This window comes from Peromyscus maniculatus, chromosome 4, assembly GCF_049852395.1.
Source record: "Peromyscus maniculatus bairdii isolate BWxNUB_F1_BW_parent chromosome 4, HU_Pman_BW_mat_3.1, whole genome shotgun sequence".
In the NCBI taxonomy this organism is placed as follows: domain Eukaryota; kingdom Metazoa; phylum Chordata; class Mammalia; order Rodentia; family Cricetidae; genus Peromyscus; species Peromyscus maniculatus.
The window spans coordinates 23613700-23637085 of record NC_134855.1 but is presented as its reverse complement, the minus strand read 5'-3'; the positions used below and the strand labels follow the sequence as shown (position 1 = coordinate 23637085).

The 23386-nt window shown below is 40.7% G+C and overlaps 1 protein-coding gene and 1 long non-coding RNA gene across 11 annotated transcripts in view; one reads left to right on the top strand and one right to left on the bottom strand.

Moving 5' to 3' along the window:
* Positions 1–13709: 13709 nt before the first annotated feature.
* Positions 13710–20124, bottom strand: LOC121828624 (uncharacterized). Its single transcript, XR_013050469.1, has 3 exons — positions 19230–20124; positions 14667–14805; positions 13710–14306 (listed from the first exon to the last, which is right to left on the bottom strand). It is a non-coding gene; the product is annotated as an uncharacterized LOC121828624 (long non-coding RNA).
* Positions 20125–20158: 34 nt separating this feature from the next.
* The window catches only part of Qtman (queuosine-tRNA mannosyltransferase), a 451643-nt gene continuing 448415 nt past the window's right edge, over positions 20159–23386 (top strand). For 5 of the 10 annotated variants that reach the window (XM_076569394.1, XM_076569383.1, XM_076569401.1 and 2 more), the window contains exon 1: positions 20159–20279. The gene's annotated coding sequence lies outside the window, so the exon portion shown is untranslated. Of the gene's footprint in view, positions 20280–20545; positions 20671–23386 lie in introns of those variants that run through there. The other 5 variants (XM_076569387.1, XM_076569399.1, XM_076569390.1 and 2 more) reach the window with 4 other exon arrangements.

The following is a 23386-nucleotide window of genomic DNA, read 5'->3' as shown; positions in this document are numbered from 1 at the left end:
ACAATTTTGCAGTCCCTTAGGATGGAGTGTGATGGTAGAAATGGGAATGTCAGGAAAGCATTCAGTGTCAAAGCCTCATTATACATAGTGTGAAAGGTTTTTCTGTCCCATGTACTACTTTCTGTGGCTCTTGCTTATGTAAAACTGCCTACAGATGAGCATCAACATTCATTGGGGTTGGTTTTCAGAGAAGCCCAGACAAAGCAAACCATAACATTTAGACACCAATCCAGTCAGTACAGATAATCTTCAACAATAAGTTAGTCAGTGTCCTTGAAAATGACTCAGACTTAGAGCTGTAGAACCCTTGTCTTCCCCAGCCGATTCTTAGTACTAACCCCTAGTTTCTATGCTTAACTGTTGATACTAGACCAAGCCAAGCGTATACTGTGGAGACACTACAAATAAATGGCCTGGGCCTGGGCCAAAGGCCAAGACCACTGGAAACTCCCCTCTAAACTATGCATTTTAAGGTTGTGGTCATCTTTGGGATTTTCCCCAAAAACTTCTCTGTCAGGGTAGAAGCCTGAAGGTGCCATAATCAGACTAGAATACAGGTTAGGAGATTGATGTGACTATGAAAAAAATTGCTTTACATCTTGATTTCTCTATTCTTAAATCCTTCCTCATTTTTAAGTGTCTTCTGATTTGCATAATCTTAAGTCCTTGTCTATTTGCATGTTGAAGTCTTCTTGTAAATGTGTTTGCATTCCCCCAAAATGATACACTCAACATTTCCTGACAGTCTATGTCCCATAGAATTCTAGGTACTTTTGGTTTATTATAACTAAGACTAAAGAGAAAGTTTGCAAATAGCATCTGACAGGCTTCTAAAGCAATAAAAGTTACAAACTAAATGTTTTGTCAAACACAGTGATGTGATTCATGGTTCTAGTAAGCTGTTTCTCCATTAAAAAGCTGGACTATATACACACACACATACGAATACAAAAATATATTCAGAAACAATGCACCATGCATATTTAAGCTCTTGTTAGTAGAAGCACTAGATGACTGGATTTTATTTATTGCTCAGCTAACTAAAGTTTTAGGCCTTGGAAATGACTCCAAGAGTGGCATACTGTTAGGGAAAAGAAAAAGATCCTCAGTGGCAGCAGGCTATCAAACTATCTAAGTTATTTAAACCATTTTATTTTTCCACATAGGCCTACTGCTTCTGCACGTACTAGAAGACTAAAAGTCTATTCAGAAATGCTGGTTGCAAGCTATCTGTGACCCAGATACTGTTTGGATTTGCATGAGACATTTCCAAAGCAGCCTGGGAAAACCCACAAATTCAAAGCAGCCTCTTTATCCTCACCCCATTTCTGCTGAGTCCAAGAACCTTATTTCGCTTCCTGCATGGTAGGCATTTTTTAAGGACTATGTAAGCTCTGACATCTGCACTCCTGTCTGAGTCACTGTCGTGAGATGATACACTCTCGGCTGGAGGACAGCTGCTTGGTTCCCAGAGGAAACAAACAAACACAAGGCAGTGAGGAGCTCAAGTTTGGCTAAAAACAATGAGAGTGTACCAGTCCAGATTTTTTTATTTATTTTTTGGAAACTGGGACTGTGGCTTTTAAGTTTCCAAATGACAGCTCTCAAGCCTGAGAAGATGTCTCAGATGGAGCCTTTGCTTCATCTGGTCCCCATTCTAGGCACATACTAGAGGTTATGGATGAGCTGGCCACGCTGAATGCTCTGGAAGTTTGATACACATTACTCTAATTGGGGGAGACCAGTGAGACAGACCCTCTTTTTGAGATAGCTAGAACAAGTTCATCACTATAATTATCCCTAAAAAGAGTAAATGTTCAAATGTTCCACAAGTGTCCTACACAGTGGTATGGTGGTTTCTCAATTGTGAAGCAGAATAAAACAACCATTCCTCTCACAGAACTTCAAGGGGAGAATAAGAAGATAAGAATATAAAAGTCCATGTAGTACTTGATCAAATTATAAACATAGAGGTATTTCAATATATAGGTCTAAGAAAGTAACAAGTTAAGTCTCCTGATGGAGAAACCCTTTTCACAAATGTGGGGACCACTGTCCCCCAAATGTTACCTAGTAACAGAAGTAATAGATGTTTCTGGTACTGTTTCTTGGTGAGTAAAGTATACATTTTAACTAAAGAGAAGAGGTATCTGTTGCTAGGTGTTTTTGCTCTTTTCTGTTTTTTGGGGGGCCACCACTCAGCTACCAAATAAATTACACATTTATTCATAATTTTTCTTAATTATGAATGCCTGGTCTTAGCTTTTCTTAACTTAAATTATCCTGTCTACCTTTTGCCTCTCAACTTTCTTATTCTCTTACTTCTGTAAATCTTACTCTTACTCCGTAGCTTGCTGGTGGTATAGCTGGCTAGGTGGCCCCTGATGTCCTCCTCCTTCTCTGGTTCCTCCTTTTCAATTCTCTCTTCCCAGATTTCTCCTTCTATTTATCCTCTCTGCCTGCCAGCCCCACCTATCCTTTCTCCTGCCTCACTACTGGTCATTCAGCTTTTTATTAGACCATCAGGTGTTGTTAGGCACAGTAACACAGCTTCACAGAGTTAAACAAATGCAACATAAACAAAAGTAACACATTTTAAAATCATATTCTGCTACAGGTATCTGTGTACAGGACAGTAAGAAAAGGATGATCTACTGTTAAGAAAACAGGGGTAGAATAAGTGTGGGAAATAATTGAGACCAAATGCCTCCACTAGAGATTCCTGTTCGTAGCGAACATTTCCTGAAGCATGAAGAGACACAAACAAGAGATCAGAAGCCTGGGGCTGCACCGCAGGGTTTTGATTTATGCTCACTAGATACTTTGGCATAAGTCAATTACAGGCTTCCTGATAAATCTGTTTTAGTCAATAGAACAAGGAGTTTGGGATAATTTTCCATTTCTACCTCATACCACTCTTAATCCTACTACCCAAAGATAAAATTCTCAAGATATTGTGTCTTTCCAAAAACAAGTTTAGAGCCGGGCGGTGGTGACGCACACCTTTAATCCCAGCACTCGGGAGGCAGAGCCAGGCGGATCTCTGTGAGTTCGAGGCCAGCCTGGGCTACCAAGTGAGCTCCAGGAAAGGCACAAAGCTACGCAGAGCAACCCTGTCTTGAAAAACCAAACCAAAAAAAAAAAAGTTTAAAGTATACATACACATGTATACACACATATGTACATACACACAGCACATATGTATATTAATACGTACATGTGGCCATCTCACATTTTTCTCTTCTTACAGAAACGAGATTATGCTATGAATGCTTTTTGACAACATACGTTGTCATTCACGTATAGGTCATGAAGATCTTTCTCTAGCAAGTCTAGAAGATTTGTTCCTTGTTTAAATGTCAGCTATTTGGTATTTCATTGTATGAAGGGCCTATAATTTATTTTGGCAGACCCTTGTTTAAAGACATTTAGTCATTTGTGACTTTTTGCTGTTACAAAAGTTGCTGGAGTGAACCTCCTAACGTCATTTATATCTTCAGTGTTTGGCACAGACTACAACAATCTTTCTGGTACTCCAGAAGCATCACCACAAAGCCCCAGGGTTCCAGGAAGTACAGTTTGAAAATCACTAAACAAGATGATCTTATATTTCCTTTCCTCTCAATTTGTTTCTGTCTGATATTGTTTCAAGCCATCTCCTGATAGTTTTCATTTAAGTAAATATGCCTTGTCTCTCAAAGCAGATAGTTTTGAGGCTTCTTCTTTTTCTTTTTTCTTTTTCTCCACATTTTGTGTGCATTCCCCAAAGCCTAGAATAGTATTAAGTGAGACATAGGAAGTGCTTGACAAGCACATGTTGAACGGGAACTAGAATTGAATCAGGTTGGAGACATAATGTTAAACTATACATACTTCTCTGTTGACTGTAGCGTGGAGACCTGCAGTGAGCCTTGATCTCAGCATGGACAGCTTGGACTGGCAGAAGCAGTTTAACTACACTGTCAGACAGAGGCAAGAAGAGGAGATGGGTAATCCCACCATGAGTGTGGTGCATTTAAGGTTCGCTAACTGCGCACTGTTCTAGAGGTGAGGTTCATGCTTCCTCCTGTGCAATTTGTACCTCTAAGAGTTGTATTCCAGTTGGCTACACTCACAAAGAACACAGCATGAATTGTGTCCTTAGTAGTACATATATTGGCAAAATACATATTAAACCTTTCCCTTATCTGAATCTCTAGCTTTCTTTCTTTCTTTCTTTCTTTCTTTCTTTCTTTCTTTCTTTCTTTCTTTCTTTCTTTCTTTCTTTCTTTTCTTTTCTTTTCTTTTTGTTTTTTGTTTTGTTTTTTGAGACAGGGTTTCTCTGTGTAGCCTTGTGCCTTTCCTGGATATCGCTTTGTAGACCAGACTGGCCTTGAACTCACGAAGATCCGCCTGCCTCTGCCTCCCCAGTGCTGGGATTAAAGGCGTGCACCACCACCGCCGCCCAGCTGCTTTCTTTTCCTAGTGTTCTATAAAATGATGTTTCCATCTTTTCCCTCATAACAGCAGTCATGATGACCACGATGGTGATGACAATGTTGATGATAGGCTAAATCTCATGCTTACATCACTATTCTTTAATGTTCATGGGTGGAAAATTTGCCCCATTTTGTGTGTGTGTGTGTGTGTGTGTGTGTGTGTGTGTGTGTGTGTGTGTGTGTGTATGTGTGTTCAGATGTGTGTGGGAGGACTGAGGTAGATGCATGAATCATCATCCATTGCTCTTTCACCATGTTCAATAAGGCAGGGTCACCAATCAAACCCAGAGCTCACAGATCTGAGTAGTCTTAGCCATCTTGCCCTGGGAATTCCCTGAGGTTAGAATTATAAGTGGGCCACCTGCCCATCCTGAATTTATGTTGATTTTGGGAATCTGAATTTGGTTCCTCATACTGGCCCAGCAAATTTAGTAAAGCAATGTAAAGCTCTTTCATGATTATTATACAACTATGGATGTAGTTATGATTGATATACATGTCTTTAAAACAAATGTAAATTATCTAATTAGACTAAATGATAAATAAAATGTTTTGATTTAGAAAAACTGAAGCCAATGAGTATATATATATATTTGAGACTTTTCTCTATTGAGAAAAGATTGCTCATGAGAAAGTTGGAGGAAGCAGACTTTGTAATATCTTTTTCTTCTCAGGGGATATAGTTTAAAAATTATTTTAGAAATACAAACTTGTAGGGCACAGTGTAATATTATATACTGTATAGAGTACATAACACCTTCTGAAATAAAGCCTCTTCCTTTCTCCTATTTATTCTGGGCATGATGCACCCTTTCATTCCTCTTTTTCTGTGCTCACGGGTCTCCGTTGGACTCCTGTCGCTCCACTCCCTCCTCCAGAGCTCTTGCCTTATCTCTCATTTCCCGTTTTCCTCTCTGTTTCCAAGTCCTTCCCTCAGCCAACTTCCCCAGGCCTTCTGTGCTCTCTGACCCTTCCTTCCTCTGCAGGACTGTATTTCCCCTGCCTCTCCTCTCCCTCCCAGCAACCCAAGCAGAACAATACTAGAGGCAGAACTGGCCCTCTGACAAAAAAAAAGAGACTAGCTGGAAAGAAAACCTTACTCACAAAGGAGGCAAGCATCTTCAAATGTCTGTGGGAGGGTTTGCTAAATCATCTGCTTGTTCACACGTGGAACTTCCAGCACTGTGCTTTCCACTTTGGGGGGGGGGGGAGGGCGAGAAGCACCTCAGGCTAGATGACTGAGCGGATCCAAGGAATTAGAGACCTACTGCTGAAATTCAAGTCTTCCCACCCCCTTTTCCTTGTGCTCCCACCTTTCCTTTCCTTTTTTCACTCCCCGAAAAGCCCTGTTGCAAGACCTCAAAGGGCCAAGCTCTGCCCACAGCTGTGAGTCATGGCTCTGAAGCCAAGCTGCTCCTGTGTACACATCGAATGGCAATATTGGGCCTGGGGGACTCAGGCAAAATAACAACAGCTCATTCACGTGTTTACTGATTTCCTCACACTTTTATAAAAGAAGTACAAGGTCTACTCTACCTGAATGCCTTTTTATAATCATTTTAACAATGCACAGTAAAACTCAAATTCCCAATGTAGATCTCCTGCATTCATTACAGCACAAATAACAACAACAATAACAATATCCTGATTCCTGGGTCCAGCCGACATTCATAGAGAGGGAGGCAGGGATGAATTTCTAACGTGCCAGCCTTTGGGAAAGTTCTCTGTTTATCCCCAGGGAGCTCTGCACAAGGGACCAAAATTCTGTGCCCTCTGTAAATAGCGTGAACTACTAAGTGGTTTTTATTTTTTGGAGCTAGTTTAAATGTAAATGGGCTACACAGCTGACTTTAGGGAAAAGGTGTGAAAGCTGAAATCCTCCCACCTCTACAACCTTCTCTTCTAAGGCCTTCCTAGTTCTCAAGTCCTTGCCTCCTGTCTCTTGGGTTTTTCTTCGACACTCCAAAAACCCACAATCAAAATTGTACCCAGCATCAGTTCTTTTGGCTATCCTCCTAGAGATCTGTTCTCCTACTAGTACAGAATCAGTGCACTTATTTTAAAAAGATAATCATTTTTCTAACTTCCAATCTGTGCAAAAGTTTTTGCACACTACCATTTTTGTTACAACGTTTGTTGTTTTATAAAAAGGCTTGTATTTACATTCTACCGGTGTAAAAGCTGTAATGAGACCCCTATTACAAAACAATGAAAATAGAGAAAGCAAAGAGTGTTCTCCAATTATTTTTCCTAGAGCTAAATGTTACTAGCAATTCCCATAGAATTCACATTTAAATTTCTAAATGTAAAAGGACATATTGAAGAGGTCGATTGACTGAGCAGTGCACCCTGTTGTATCTCTTCCAGGCGTTTCTCTGTTCTCCACTCCCTAGGGAGGTGTTCAGGAGCAGACAGGAGTGTCTAGACACCTCTGGCCTCTTTTTAATATCAGTCCTGGAATGTGGCACCTTCCCTACCCAAGTATAGATCTGCCTACTGGCAAATTCCTTCCTCCTAGCTTGTCCTTATTCTTTTGTTTTACTGCCTGAACAAAGTGGAAATGCCTTTCTCTACTATTAAATTCGATGACTCCCAGGATGCACAAACGCTAGGGTTCAAGGTTCATTCTCATTCTCCAATCTTTGTTTTGTTTGTTGGCTGGGATTTGACACCTCGGCCTGTGTTTGTTTCTGTGTATAAAGAAGACTAAACAGAACAAATATTAAACAAGCAAACAAACAAAACTTGAGAGCATTCACATTGCTTACACACACAAAAACTAAGTAGAATTAAGTCATGGTAGTACTAACTACCTCATTTATGTCACATAGTTATTCATATATAAATTTTGGGGTAGTCAATATTAATTGTATCCTTCAATGCATCCACATGCCGGAAAGAGTTTTCTAGATAAGTGATAAGTGAATGACCTTACCATTGGGAAAAAGCAAATGTTCATTGCTTAATAAACTTAATTTTATCATAAATCTAATTTTATCATGTTAGATATTGTTTTGTAGGCTCAGCACTCTCCTTCTAGAAACATCGCATTCAATTTTTGGAATGATTACTGTTTCAAATATGTGTTTTCCTATCTAACAGCCAGCATGGATTGTCATATTTACCATGACCCCAACAGAAATGATCATCCTTTGTAGATCCTGGGACAGGCACTGGACCCAAACTAAGTCAAAAAGAATATTTTTGAGTAAGAACAGGCAACAAGTCTGTTTTTCCCAGGAAGGGGAAGCTGGAGAATAAAACCTGAAATGTAGGAGCTATGGTTTCCTCTGTCCCACCCTACATGGGACAGTAATGGCTTCCCTAGCTGCACATGAAGACAACTTGGAGAACCTTTGGGAACATGTACTGACCCCATCCAAAAGTCTATTAACTTGTTCAGAGAGGGAACCAAGGTGTCAATATTTTTTGAAAATGCTGCTTGGTGATTTTAATGTTCAAGTAGTCCTAAGAACTACTGAACTGGAAAATGCTCACAGTGACAGAGAAAATAATCATAAGTTATGAAGAAACCCAAACAAGTGGAAATGCAGATTTTTAGATATTCAGCAGGTGAAACTACTTCTAGACTTTTTAAAATCTATTCTGTTGAATTCTCTTTTTCATTTTTCTGGGACATTCCAGTATCCTCCTACTAAATCCTCCTTTATCCTAAGTCAGTTTAGGTTGTATTTGTGTGATTCGCAGGCAGAGAAGACTACACTAGGTCACTATTTTCATATTTTCAGACTTAATCGATCTTTACACTAGTGCAATAGCTTCTCTTCCTTCACTATTCTCATTCGCTAAACAACACTAGCAGCTACCCAAGTCCTGTGGAACTCATTGCAAACACTAATGTAAAGATATTATACAGTTCCTTAATTTGAGTCGATTCCACTCTGGTGAGAAATATGAGCATGTCAGCAGAGAGGAATTTCAATATAAGAATGCCTATGAGAGAAATACTGACTGGTTGCTGTAAGAACACCATGTGTATAGTCTGGCGAAGCTCATGGAAGCTTTGACAGCGAAGGTGGCTTCATGTTGGTGCAAAAGTGAATTGCTGTCACTGTCACATGGTAGACAAAAAAAGAGTCAGCATGAGAAACTACATGGCCAGGGGTCCAGAACTGCATAAGAGGGAAGTGTATTAATAAAACTGTGATGGCTGAGCTAAATGCACACACTAAAGATGGGAAAGTAAAGATGGTGGTCAGGTTATAGACCCTTACTGCAGAACTCTGAAATGGTTTAGCCAGAGCAAGGATATGAATAAATATATGCACAGGGAAGATTTCTCAAGGTAAGTCACAAGCTAATGGTCCAAGTATTATAAATCAACAATTTAGAAGGTTATTGTCTTTTTCAAGTAGAGAAATAATGAAACCCTAAACATTTGGTAATGAACACCTACTGAAAATGAATGGCGGATGCCCCTTGGGTATGCTAACTAATTGAGGTCAGTTAACAAGCATGTGGAGCCAGGTATGTTGGGATAAGACTGAATTCCAACACTTGGGAGACTGAGACAGGAGCACTGTGAAATCTGGGTCAGTCTGGTCATACAGCAAGACCCTGTCTCAAATGCTGAAATAAACCAAAGCATATCAAAACAGAACATGAGCATGTGCAGAAGAAAAACTACTTGAAAATCAAAGAAGAATGGAAAACATGAGCAAGCACAGTGGAGAACAACCTCTCCAGTGACTTCTGCATTTGTTGCTTTGTTGTAAATAGAATATAATCTATACTAATATTCGCTTGTTTTCTTAGATGTATCTTGTTTTCACTTTAAGACTATTTAAGGGATAGATAGAACTAAACAAATGAAGGGCTGCCATTCGAGTATAAGTCTTATCCTATTTCCGTGGCCCCTAAGATAACTTTGTCCCCACCCTGATAGTAAGATAGACCAGAGAACTTGATGGGGGGTGGTGCATATATTCAACTAGTGTTTGCTGTTGACCCATTTGGCACTGAAGAATATGAGACAAAATCCAGGCCATCTTGTTGAGCTTATTGGTAAATGAGCAAATTGGAGCCAAGGCCTCTCTCCAGTAGGGTGCGTAGGGACTCCAAGAGGAGTCTCTATGAGCCTATCGGGGGCATTTTCATTTAAACTACCATAGACCTCCTCTGGAAGCTCACATGAGATGAAAGTTCTTAAAGCCCAATTAATTTCAAGTATTTATTGTAAGTCTTCTTAGTAACACATTAGGCACTGACAAAACTGGTATGGAAATATATAGTATGAAGCTGAGCATGATGGAAAATGCTTATAATCTGAGCACTTAGGAGGCTGAGGATCCCAAGGATCCTCAAGAAGGATCCCAAGTTCTGGACCAGCATGAGTAAATCACATGGTGATACCCTGTCTAAAAAGAAAAACAAACAACCAAAATGATGTGCTCTATGAATCCTGTGTGAATGTATATGTGTGTGTTTGTATGTAAATTAGTTCCTCTGGCAGAAAGGACAGGGGAAATGATTAAGGTTTTGAAATTCAGATTATTTATTAAAATAATGACCTAGAAAGAAAGTTGATAAATGGAAAAGGTGGGATCCCAGAAGGAAATGGAGAGTTGAAAATTAGAGCAAATTTTAAAAATCCTTCTGTAGCTCAAAAAAGACAGCAGAGTGGTATCACATGCATAGAGCCCATCAGCCTCACGGCTTGGCTATTACAGAATCATGGAACATGGACCTGACAAAGTGCACGGTGAAAAGGGATCTGATAATAGCAACAATTTTTACTTAATATTTAGATAATTTCTTATATAAGTACAACATACACATCATTGTCGTGCCTCCCTCTCTCTAGCTCTTCACACATGCCAGCTCTCAAGTTCATGATCTTTTTTCTATAATTATTGTTGTTATACATCCCTGCATGTGCACACGCCACTGAGTTCACTTAGTGCCGCTCTTATATTTGTTTAGAATTCTCTGGAGTTGGAGCTACGGATGGCAAGCTGGCATCCTCTATGTAGGTGCTGGCAATACCTCTACAAGAACAGGAAGTGCTCCTAACTGCTGCGTTATCTCTCCAGCACCTTAAGTAACTTGACTTTTGTGCTTAATCTTTGTAATGACTAAGATGATATGTCCTCAAATATGTCTTACTAAGTACCCATGAAAAAGCAACATTCGTTTCAAATATCCAAACCTAAAGGTGTAAAGTACTTGCTTACATGTCACTAGCAGTTTTGCCTTTTACCTTGGATGGTCAAGTATTTTTTTTTAAAACATCAAAGTTGTCTTGGTAAAATCCCATTTTTTAAATTTTTTTCTACTTTCTAATAGTAGCCAATCCTAAAGAACAAAGGTTAAAAAGAACAAAATGAGTTACTATGCAAGCTATGAGAATGTTTTTGTGAACAATTGTACACAAATTAGACTTTGGTATTTCAATCTCTTGCTTGGGTATGGCTAATATTGTCTATGATACAGTCCATACTTTTGATTTTTGTTTTGCTAGTGTTTACTACGATAATGAACAATTTGGTTAATCTTCCTGTAAAAATTGATTTTGTTTGTCCTCTAATATTTTGGACTAATAAGAATTTCCCTTTTAAGCATAGCTGGTTCTGCCTCATCAACCACAGACTTTTCATTTTAGAGTGATTCTTCTAATTACAAAATCATCTAGTGGCAGTCTGGACAAAAAATGGTGTTCGGTGTTCTGGCTAACAACCCAAGAATACTGATACTTGAGTTTGTACCAACGCCCATTATAACATAACCTTAGTTATGGCATCATTTGATTAAACTATTTGACATGGTCTTACTATTTCAATATGCAGAGACAAATGCAGGTACTAACTATTCAGAGGGAAATGCATCATATGGTTGGTTAAAGGCTGCTAGATAGTTTTACAAAGTTAACTTCAAAAGCAATTGGATCTTGAACAGTTTTGGTGATAGGTGACACAGATCTGCCTTTCCTGCAGCATTCTGCTAACAGAAAAGAGGGAAGGTTGATAGCATCAGGATCAGCTTCCCATTTTGTAATGTTTTCTTAAATTGTAACTTTTTCTATATGAACCAAAGCAATGGGACCCAACTTCAAAATTGGCAAATCAATACTGAGCAGAACTGAAAAGGTATTTCAATGTGTCCCCTTCATGCAGCCCTTCTGTTTGACCCTAGAAGTATTTGTGGAATTTTTTTTTCAGTGATTAATTGAAAAAAGGAACAGGATAAAGAAAACATTACATAATTTTGTTTCCTTTTTAGTCTGTGAATTAAGGCAAAAGTAATGTGTTAAAATAAGAAATGCTATTAACTACTCTACTTATGGGAAAAGAAAACTGGAGCTAGCTCATGTTTTATTTCTTTCTATTTCAAAAGAAATTGGAGTCAGCTATAAAATTGGTTATTACAGGCATAGTTAGCGGTAAAAGAGTCTGCAGTGCTTCGGAACCCTTGAAAGGAACATTTTTCCCTGCCCTTGCCTTCTGTACATATGTAACTTTCAAACTGCTTCAATAGGAAAAGTTGGCCTTTGGCTGTCAGAGAGAATGCTTCAGGGTAGATCAGCAAATAATATAAATCAGTGGCTTCTGCTAAGTGTTCAGCCTCTGCGAGCATTTGCCTTCGATCACTCATTCCTTCCACCAAAGCTGCTGTGTGATTCATCCTTCCCATGCAGGTCCTGGGCCCAGGTGTGTGGGGGCTAAGCTTTAAGCACACAACGTGGGGAATTCCTTGCTGTTAGCATTGCACAGTCTATGTACTAGTGTTTTAGGAATGTAAGTGGTGAATGCCATAGAAATTTAGTTGGTATACGTAAGCACATACGCAGTGCAGTGAAAGCAAGTCAGCTATCATACTGCTTTGGACTGGCATTAGATTTGGGTACCGCACCCATCTGAGAAAACAGAAGATTGTTTGTTAATAATGGTGGAATATAAAAGATCCGGGCACAGGAAAGACAAATACCCCCTGACTCCCATAGAGCAAGCTTAAGATTTCACTAATTCCTTTTGTTTTGTTTTGTTTTTGTTTTTGTTTCATTTGTGTGTTTGCTACCTAGACAGAAACTCACTATGTAGCCCAGGCTGTCCTGCAACTCCCTATGTAGGCAAACCAGGCTGGCCTCGAATTCACAGAGATCTGCCTGTCTCCGCCTCCCAAGTACTTGGATTAAAAGCATGTTCCACCATGCCCAGCAAAATCTCACTAATTCTTTAAGTGGAGAAGGTATGGTGGTGGAATGTAAGCCATATCCTACACCAAAAGAAACAATAAAAAAAAAAAAAAACATTTCTTTCCTCGCACACAATGTATAATGTAATTCTTTATCTATTTATACCTGTGACCTACCTAATAAAGGGCATATTGCTTTTTCCATTACACTTTGCCTTCTGTCTAAACTCTAGTACTGCAAACTGTTTTTATTTGTGTGTTTTACCAGGCATGAAAGTACACACTTTTAATCCCAATACTTGCTTCCCAAGGATTTGGCTAGTGGATGTCTGTGAGTTGGAGGCCCACCTGGTCTACATAGTTAGTTCCAGGTCAGCTGGGGCTACACAGTGAGACCCTGTCTGAAACAATAAAAAAGAAGCCACAAACTGTTTCCATTGTGAGAGAGGATAGATCTAAGTAGAGTGATGGTTTTTGGAGTATACACTACTATGTAGCTAATGCTACCAGACTTCTCAGCTCTAAAACATTTAAAGATTTAATTCTTATTCACAAGAAGTCTCTTGAGGGTCTAACTACTTTCTCCATCACATCGGCTTGCTACCAGTAAGATATGTGCTAAGAATGACATGGAAAGGGGAGCAGGAACATTGTAAAGGGCAGAGTTTGGGGAGGACTGACACCAAGCAGTGTCTTCTGGACATGACAGGCTCATCGTGGTCTGAACTCACAGTAGCGGTACTGTCTGCATAAGACCAGCACAAGATGAAGAGAGCTAGCATTCCAGCACAAAGCGCAAGAGGCACATGGGCCCCACCCCTCACTGAGGTTCTCTTGACAGTCAATGGCTATTAGGGGAGGGAGAGTAGTCAGTTCTTTTTAGGGGTGTAATCCCTGTTAAGTTGACCAAGTTCCAGTGGGTAGCTCCACACAATCTATATATGGGTAGCACTAATTGGACTCAGTAGGCTATATAAGAAGATGATAGGAAGTTGAAAGAGATATGAGAGAATCCAGGAGAATTTAGAGGGAAGGAGTGGAGATGAATATAGTTGAAATTCACTGTATACATGTATGAAATTATCCAAGATTAAATTTAAGATATTAATTCAATAAATAAAAATCCGTTTTGTAGGAATGGGTGCTTTATTCAGAATATGCATGTTGTGCAATACACATAGAAGAAAATTCTACATTGAAATACAAGCAAAAGTTCTGTTTAGGTGTGTGGAATATAAATGAAAAGAAGCTAAAATTCAAAAGCAAGTCAGAGTTTCTAAGGCTGTATCTCACTGGTGGTCACAAAGGAAAGTCAGAACTTATTTTAAGATGTCTTTTATTTATTCTTTGTCAACTGGATACATGTATACAGTGTATCTTAATCATATCCACCCTAACTCTCCCCTCTCCCTCCAATTCCTCTTAAATAGTCCTAACATGTCCCCCTTATACCCTCATGTCTTCTCTTTTCTATGTGTGCACAACCAATCAAGACTGATTAGCACTGCCTGGTGGTATGAAGAGATTGTGTCCAGGTCTTGTGTAGGTAACAATGGCTACAGTAAGTTCATGAGTACAACAGCCGTGCCATATACAGAAGTGTCTCCCAGCAAGCACTCTTCCCATCCACCAGCCTTTTGATTCTTTCCACCTCCTCTTCTGGGATGCTCCCCAAGCCTTAGGGAGGATGATACAAATGTTCTGTTTAACACTGAACACTCAATAGTCACTTATTATTAGCACTCTGACCAGTTATGAGTCTCAGTATTTAACTGTGACTACTAAAGAAAGAAGCTTCTGTGGTCAAGACTGAGAACAACAGTAATCTACGTATACAAACAGAAATATTTATAAGGGAATTTGACAACATATGTATGTAGCAAAATAACAGGAGTAGGTTCCTGCCTAGGGCTTATGAGCAAGTTTATATTATCAGGCATAAATTCCTTCTTGTGGAACAGGCCTCAAATCCAATCAGAAAGCAGTTCATTACAACCATTCCTTCTTGCTACTATTATATCAGTTGACACATCTTACCTGGCATTGTAGCATTCAGAGTTAACTGGTGGGTAATACCTTTCTCCCCTATTAGCCTGCAAAGTATCTTCTAGCACCATGATAGCTAGCCAGAAGAGAGGAAGTTTTCAGGTCAGTTGCAGCTTGGTTCCTCTATGCCCTGTAACCAAAGTATGTTGTATCTTCAGCAATAGTTACCAATTTGTTATTGTGATAACCAAGAGCAAAAGTAATAGCCAATGTTGTTTTGTGGCTTTTGAACAATAACAGGAATTTATCTATTGCTTAGCTCTGAGATTTTCTTTTACTAACTCATGTCTTCTGTGGGAAGCACACTATGTACCCAAAGTAGTGGTTTTCCATATATCCTTAATTTTCGTACAAGTCTCTATCTTTTTGAGTCTCCTTTTCTAATCTATAGGAAAGTACATTCTGTCCCACGGTACCAGCAAGTTGAACAAATGTCCTGTCATTGCTTTGTAAGCACGGATAGAATACTGCTAAAACTGCTATGTGTTAGTCAAAAGTCCTTCTTCAAAGTTATTTCTTTTTCAGCTCAAAATTTCTTCATCTTTTGCCAATTGTCCTTATACTTGACTTGAAGAAAAAGTAATAATTGAAAATATCATGTTTACTTGTCAAAGCCTTAAGAAACATCTCCACTTTTTCCTTCTTTTTAGATCATCATGAAGGTATCATGCTCATTAGTAGTTATTTCTTAAAGGGAAAAAAGTTAGAAGGAAAAAAAAACCTAGATGATAATATGGGTAATTTTAGGTTGTGTGTATGTACAAAAGCTTGAAAATCAGGTTGTGGTGTGTGTTCTTATTTTAAGCTTGCCCTTGTTAGCATCTTCTGAATAAACAGGTGTGTATACTTCCCCAAGCTGTCACTGTTGTTTATTTAGCATGTGTGCTTCAGAATCTACTGATGGATGATACCCAACCAGCTTGAAGCTTGACTTTCAGAAACTACAGTCTTGAAGTTTTAATGAGAGTTTCCTAAAGCCTGGTCCAAAGAATTTATTAAAACAGAGCCTGTCTCTCAAAGATACCATAAGAATATCACATTTGTACGTTAATTCTAGGAAAAATGATTATGAGTAATAGCTCTCAGCTTTCAGATAGTGCTTTTCATGTTCAAAGTGCTTGAAAAACATTAATTAAATCACTGGCAGTCAAATTAGATCAATATGTTCTCTGTATGTGCATAGCTGTACCTTCTATGTACACAGTCTTCCAAATCACACCACTGCAGATCAAACATTTCCCCCATCTGAACTTAGTTGGCTGACACTGATTCCAAGCAACAGATAATTACTGGAAAGGCTAGGCATGAGGTGAGACTATGTAAGCCTTCTTTTTTTTTTTAAGGAAAAACATGACATTTATCCTTGATAAAAGGCACAGGATGAACCACAGTATGAAATGCTTCTAACTCTAGGCCAGAAGGTAACAACGATAAACCTATTCTCTTGTATTACAGTGTGGAATAGCTAAATCTCAACTAAACAGAGTTCATCAACAAAGAATATATTTTATGCTTCCTAGGCTACTGGTATTTTTGGCCCATCTCAGCACCAATAACAAGAAGACTTCTAAGGCTAAATATGGTGTTAATTTCAGCAATATGGTAATTGTTCATTAATGCTAGGAATCTGTGGTCACTACTGACTTGAGGAGCTTTTAGACCAGCAAATTAAACATAGTAAATTTCATGATTATTTTTAGAATAGTTTTCACATATTTTTCGTTCAATGAATTTAATGCAGCTTTCCAAATCACCACAAGAGATTAGGTGCTCCCAGCAGACCCCCACACGAAGTATATTCCAACTAAGAGAGAGTGATAATAGCATTCCATCTTTCAATAACACCTAACAAATTAACATATCCTATTCACCAACATAATACAATCAGGAGAAGGCATGCACATACATGTATGGACACAAATTTGGCCAAAGTCTGGTTTTCTTATCCTTGGAAGCTCAAGGCTACATCACTTCAAATCGATGGCTTCAGGTTTCTCCCTCTACTTTGCCTGCCAAATTTTCTAATCTATTTCCAGGGAAGAAAAAAATACTCCTTAATTGTCTTGCAGTGTGATAAACAAAAGAGCATCTGGTTCGACTGAGCTGTCCTCTTCCAGATGGCAAAAGTACCACTTGAGGTCATGGTGGCTGTTCCTGCACACTTCACAAGACGCTTTTGTTTTTTTCTTCATAGAAAGGCTTCCTTCTGCTTCTACACTGCAGATATGAGTTTTCTCTTTTTCACTAGTGCAAACCTAGAGTTCAGTGAGAACATGTGATGTGTCCAAGGCCATCATGCTTACTGGCTACCTGGTTGAGGCATAGCAGGTAATGAAGCTGTTAGGTTACTGCCATATTCCAAGAGAAGCGTGAACTTTCTGTGAGTCATTTATGTGACTGAGTTTTGGTCCATAAAAGTAAATCAGATAAATTTTGAAGATATTTATTTTTCCTTTAATATGGACACAAAAATTAGACACAGATAAGAAAACTTAAATGGGTCTAAAAATTCAATAGTGTCCATAAATACAATAGCTTTAAAGGTAAATAAAATTCATATATGCTTTGTACATTTTGAATTATGCTGGTTATTTCAGTGAGCATTCATTGCCTTCAGAGACATTTCTCTTTAACGTCACACACCTTTGTTGTTAACCAGATTGGCCTTTTCTTAATGCTTATCTCTTCGACCTTTCTGCTGCATGTGATGCTATAGATTTTCTATGACCAACACCACCTACCCACTATTTAGTCTTGGCATTTCCATCTTCTTTGCTAACCTTGCCAGCAACCTTGTCTACTTATCTCCTGCCCGTGTTATCATGCAGGCTTGCATCTGCTTTTCCAGGTTCCATCTCTCCTTCAAATTCAGAATGCCAGAGGGACTAATCTCCCAATGGCCTTCCTTTAACTTGACCTCAAAAGTCCTTCTATTCGTACGGCTTTATTATCTCCCCTGCTTCATTCCTTCACTCTTTCCCCAGTTTCTTACATTCTAGATGTCCTCGGCATTTCATATAGTCTTCAACACATGACTCCTTTTGGGTCTCAGTGAGAACAGGGACTGTTTGTTTCATTGCTTTGTCTTTAGTATCTAAAACACTGTGCAAAGTTCACTAAAATCTGTTGAATGATGACTAAAGACCAGATCTTTTCCAGCTTATTCGGCTATATCCCTAACAATTTCTATATTATTTCATTTTGCTGTGCACAATGTTGCTTTCCCTGTCCATGGATTATATTTCCTATGTTGGGTGTATTGGCCTCTTTTTCTCCAAGTAGATTATAAGATATTTCTGAAAGGTATAGGCATTTCTATATTCTTTTTGTCTTAGCAACATTTTATGTATATTTAATAACCACTTATTATTTATTTCCTATTGTAACATATTCTTCACCATAAAGAACATTTACATCAATATGGCTGAAATAGAAATAAGTTGACCATAAAAGTATCAGGATAGGGTTTATGGTCAGGGCCTGGGTTAGGGCTCTTTATCTTCTGAGTATCAAACTACAGTTTTGTGGAAAGAGAATATGATGTGGAGGATCTCCCTTGGCAAGATATCTTGCTTTCTTATCCAGCAATTTGCAGGCTGCTCCTATGAGTGTTGTTAAGGACCTGGGGCACATGTGACTCTTAATGACTCATGCCACAATCATAAAATTACCTTGGACTTCTTACTTTTTCATTGTTTCCTATGTATACTCACCAAACCCAAGTTTTCCTAAGTGGCACCGATGTCCAATATACCTAACAAAGTTATGGCCTTCTGATCTTTTTACCTCTTTCCCCACCCTCCTTTCTCCCCTGCCCAGTCCACCCACAATGATTTCCTAGGAAACTCTGTCTCAGGTTGAAATCTAGGTCCTCTACCAATGGTTCTAGCCTGCATTTGGTCCTAGCTTGCTCTTGCTTCTCAGATTTCCTGTTTTGCTTCCCTGATCTAACTTTTCCTTATTCTTGGCATGCCTGTTTTCTTCTTAGAGCTTCTGTCCAAGCATTTTGCTTTACTTCTCTCCTATGCACAGAGCTCCAAATGATAGATCTCCTTTTTGTTGTTGTGGCCTTTAAGAAGTCTTTCCTTAATTTATGTGCACCATTTTCCTACTTAACATTTGGAAATTACTGTTGAGTCCTTGATTATTACTGTTGAATTATCATTTCATGCCTCATATTTTACCTCACCAATAATGTTGTAATTTTCTTGACAATAGAGATTTCATAACTCTTTTAATCAGGCACAGCCTTTGGCACCTCTGAGGATGAATGTGTTTGGTTGGATCAGAGTTCCAGAGCCAGGGCCAGAAGTGACTGAGATCATGCAGATGATCCCCGACTGAGAGATGCAGGTTACACAACAGAAATCCTTGAACATATTGGGGTGAAATGGCTTCTGACATCAATACCTAAGCTCAGATTCACAGATCATGTGTACTGAGGCAGAGCCGAGATGTCAAAGAATTCTGATGTTGAGTAGCTTTATATACAGGTCCGAGTATGAATCCTGACTTTGTTCCAATTAAGCTGGGTATATTGGTTAGGCAACTTACCTTCTCTGGACTTCAGATCTCAATCAGCAAAATGAAAAAAATTAGACTCCAGGTGATCTTAAGAACTAGATGATTCATTTATAAAATTATATGACTCTTCTTCCAGATTGATGAATTGGTAGCTCCTAGGCTTTGGGGTTTTCACAATATTTTATTCTGTGGAATAGGATTTACAAGATTCATTTGCAGTTAGGAATTCTCATTTTCAGCTTTCTGCATTCACTGTTTTCTGTTTCCCAATTTGTGTAAAAGTAGATGGACAGATGGTTTATTAGGCTTTTTAAAGGCTTGTGATACTGTTGTTCAAGTCAACAATGGTTGTAAGCTTTGGAGGTCCACATAGAGTGTGGGCTTTGTTTAGAACAGAAGATAGTTTTCACTGTTCAATTCAAGAATAATAATGTTTACTCACACAACTTAAAGCAAACTCGTGGATGTAACTCCAAAGGCCTAATCAGTTTTTGTTATTTTAGTATGCTTAATGCATTTCTGTACTACAGTCTGTCCAAGCTGTAGTTAAAAAAAAAGTTACCAGATAAAAGCATTACCATTGCGTGTTTTGCCTTTACCTGAATCACTGAATCCACAACGTGATCCCAAATACATTAATCCAGAGTCATAGAAATGTAAAGGAGACAAATTCCTCATTTTATACAGACCCTTAAGAGTTTCTTGTGTTCTTTCTGACTTTTAGCGGGTCCGCGAATATGTTTATTATTAATAATCAAGCTGCATCTTGAGTACGGGTAGTATGGACAACCAAAAGGGCTGCCTGTAACTTAAGTAGAGGAAAAGCCAGCATTGGCTACCAGAGATCCTCCAGGAGTCCCGAGGGAGGGAAAGCCGGGCGCGCTGACCAATACAAGCAGGTGGGTGTGCACCCGCCATGCCATGCCGGGTCCCCGAGGCTCCGGCCCACCCGGAAGGGCAGGGACAGGGGACTGACTACAGGTGAGGGCTAGAAACCTGCCTGAGAACGCGGCCCGGTGAGCCCACGGCCCTCTCCGTAGGAAAAGAAGGCCGCAGCGCGAACGGAGGCGGCGACAAGAGGTGTGAGAGAGTGTGGAAAAGCTGAAGGGGCGGCGGGGGCGCTGGCGTGACTGGAAAGCGCGCGGCGGGCCGGCGGGCGGAGAGCAGGTGTGACGAGCCGCGCTGCGGTGGGGACTTGGCTCGCACGGCTCGCACCGCGCCGGCCTCTGAGTCAGGAGCTCCGCGTGGAGCCCGCCACCCGGGGGCGGAGCCTCGGGACCGGGGGGCGGGGCGAGGGCGGGGCCAGCGCCTGACGCGCCCCAAGGCCGCTGCGGCCGCGGCGGGGAGGGGCGGGCGGCCTCGGTGGCGGCCGCGGGGGAGGGGCTCGGCGTCAGCGCGTCGCCAGCTGGGCTGCCGGTGGCCTGGAGGGAGCCGAGGAGGAGGAGGAGGAGAGGAGGAGGAGGAGGAGGAGGTGAGTCGCCTTGGCTGGGAGCTGCGCTGGCCGCGGGAGGGAGGCGGGGAGCGCGGCCCCTCCCTCCCGGCGCCCGCCTCGCGGGGCCGCGCGGCTCCGAGTTCCCAGTGGGGCGGCGGCCGCGAGGAGCGGGGGTGAGGAGGGCGGAGCCGGGGCCGCGCTTCCCGGGCGCCCGCACGCGCGCGCGCGCGCCTTCGCGCTCCGCGGGGCCGTGCCGGGGCCCCAGGCGACGCTTCCCGGAGCGCGGTGGCTGCGACCGGCGCCGGCCCCGCCGATCCCAGGCCGCGCTGGTCCGCCGGCTCTCGTACGGCTTGGCCCCGGCTGTCCTGGTCGGGATCCCGGGGTCGTCCCGTCCCCCCCCCCCCCTCACCTCGGGCCGCGGAGACCCAGCACCTCGCGCCCCCTCCCCGCCCCACTCGAGGATTCGGCACAGGCTTGACGTTTCCAAATTCCGTCACGTCCCGCCAGGCCCGGCGTTCTTTTCGCCAGGAAGGGTTCTGGGAGTGACTAAGTCTGCACGACTACCTGGACAAACAGCAAAGTTGCAAGAAATACATTCCTTTAACCCTTGGTTTCCCGGTGGGCTGCGCCCGCACCCCCAGCTCCCACTCCACTGGGCAAGTGCAACTTTTACCCTCGTCTCAGAACGACGCAGCTTCAGATAAGCTTTGAGATAAGAATTGTTAAGTTAGGAACTTGGGCCCTGTGATGGGAAGTTCAGAGAGAAGGGTTTACGGTATTTTTTTTTTTTCCCTCTCTCACCTGTATCACAGTTTGGAAATGGAAAACGTGAGTTGAAGGTGATCTTTCCACATGCGGTGGATTGCTGCCCCTCAACCCTCTTGTGCCCCAGCTCGCCTGACATAGTTGATATTACCCCTTGAGTTGATTTTAATGCTTGCTGTAGTGGTCAGGTAAAGGAGCTGCTGGGGAAAAAAAAAAGCAGTATAACTCAATAGAACCATTTTATTGGGTTCTATTAACCTGTTTAACCTTAAGCTTTAACTATGACAGGAGTTTCATTTCATGTTGGAACCCACATACCTAGTGCGATATTGAATTTTAATTAGTGCATTCCAGGTCTTGATGTGGAATAGAGTCTTCTCAGCTTCAACGGAGAAGAATTATACACCGTTGTCCTTAGGGCCTTGTTCTGTATTTAATGAAACAGTTTAATATTAGGGTTGGAGGAACACATTTTGAATCAGGATACTTGGACAAACTTGCAGACTGTTAGTAGGTAATGCCTGAAGCTAATACTACACTTTATAGCACCATGTCGTCTTCACTCTTGTTCTGAAATCATGTTGACATTTTTACCTTATACATCACAGAATAACAGGATTTTCCGTTTGCAGTGTAATCCAGCTTCATTATTTTACATTTTCATGAGATTTAGAAGGAACTGCATAGAACTGCTTGCCTTTATTAAGCATTGAAACCTCCTGATGGGACACTGTTGTACCCAACTTGATCTTGTTTTGGCCAAACCATCCCCCCTGCCCCCAACCCCACCTCAGCCTGTTGAGCAAAGTAAAGTGCTCTCCTGAGCTCTTGTCCCTTCCCTCTTGATTATGTTATCTTAAGAATTGCCAAGTGATCACTATAATTTTTTTTTTTTTTGGTTTTTCGAGACAGGGTTTCTCTGTGTAGCTTTGCGCCTTTCCTGGAACTCACTTGGTAGCCCAGGCTGGCCTCGAACTCACAGAGATCCGCCTGCCTCTGCCTCCCGAGTGCCGGGATTAAAGGCATGCGCCACCACCGCCCGGCACTATAAATTTTTTTAAAATCCCTTTCTACTCATATGAAATGATTTCTAATTTTGACACTTTAGATACAAATGATGCAAATTACTTGTAGTTAGCAAACTACTTATATCTGTTAGTTAAAACATTTTCTTCTAGTTTAGTTTAAAATTTGAATTTAATAATTATTTTTCAGTTTAAGAATTACTCAGATTCATCTTTTTTCTTGAGACAGGGTCCAATCTAGCCTAGGGTCTGGAATTCGCAGTGTGTTTGAGGCTGGCCTTGAACTCCTTATCTTCACACCTCATACTTTCTACTATGCTAGGATTCTATTAGTCATATTCATTAAAAAAGCATTTTTATTTTAATTTTTAGAAATTATATATGTGTTTGTGCATGTGAGTGCAGGTGTCTACAGAAGCCAGAGGGGTCAGATCTGGAGCTGGAGTTGTGTGGATGCTGGGAACTGAACTTGGGTTCTCTGTAAGAGCAATACATGTTCTTAACCCATGAGCCAGCTCTTTGGTCCCTGTCATTTATATTCTTGAATCAGGTAGTCTATGGCTCCCAGAAGATTAGTTTATCAAGAGTTTTAGGGTTATGGTATGTATGACTTTGATATTCAGTAGGAAGAGAGATCCTATGCATAAATAGTAATCTACATCACTGTCCCCAATATTACATTAAAAAAAAAAAAGTGAACTTGAAATGCAGAACCCTGAGGTCCTTGTTGGGGTAGGGTGGGATTTTTACATCTCTCACAGCACAGTGTTTGGTGTAGGCATAGTAAATACTTGTTGCTTCTGTGTTTTGTCTTGGTAGGTGCTTTTTGAAAGATGGCCACGTTTTTTTAATCTGTATGGCTGGTGTCAGTCCAGTGGATACTCTGTAAACGCTTTGTCTTGTTGGTAGATGAGTTCCTGGAAGTCCCAAATTATGATTCTAGTAAACTTGAAACTACTGATTTT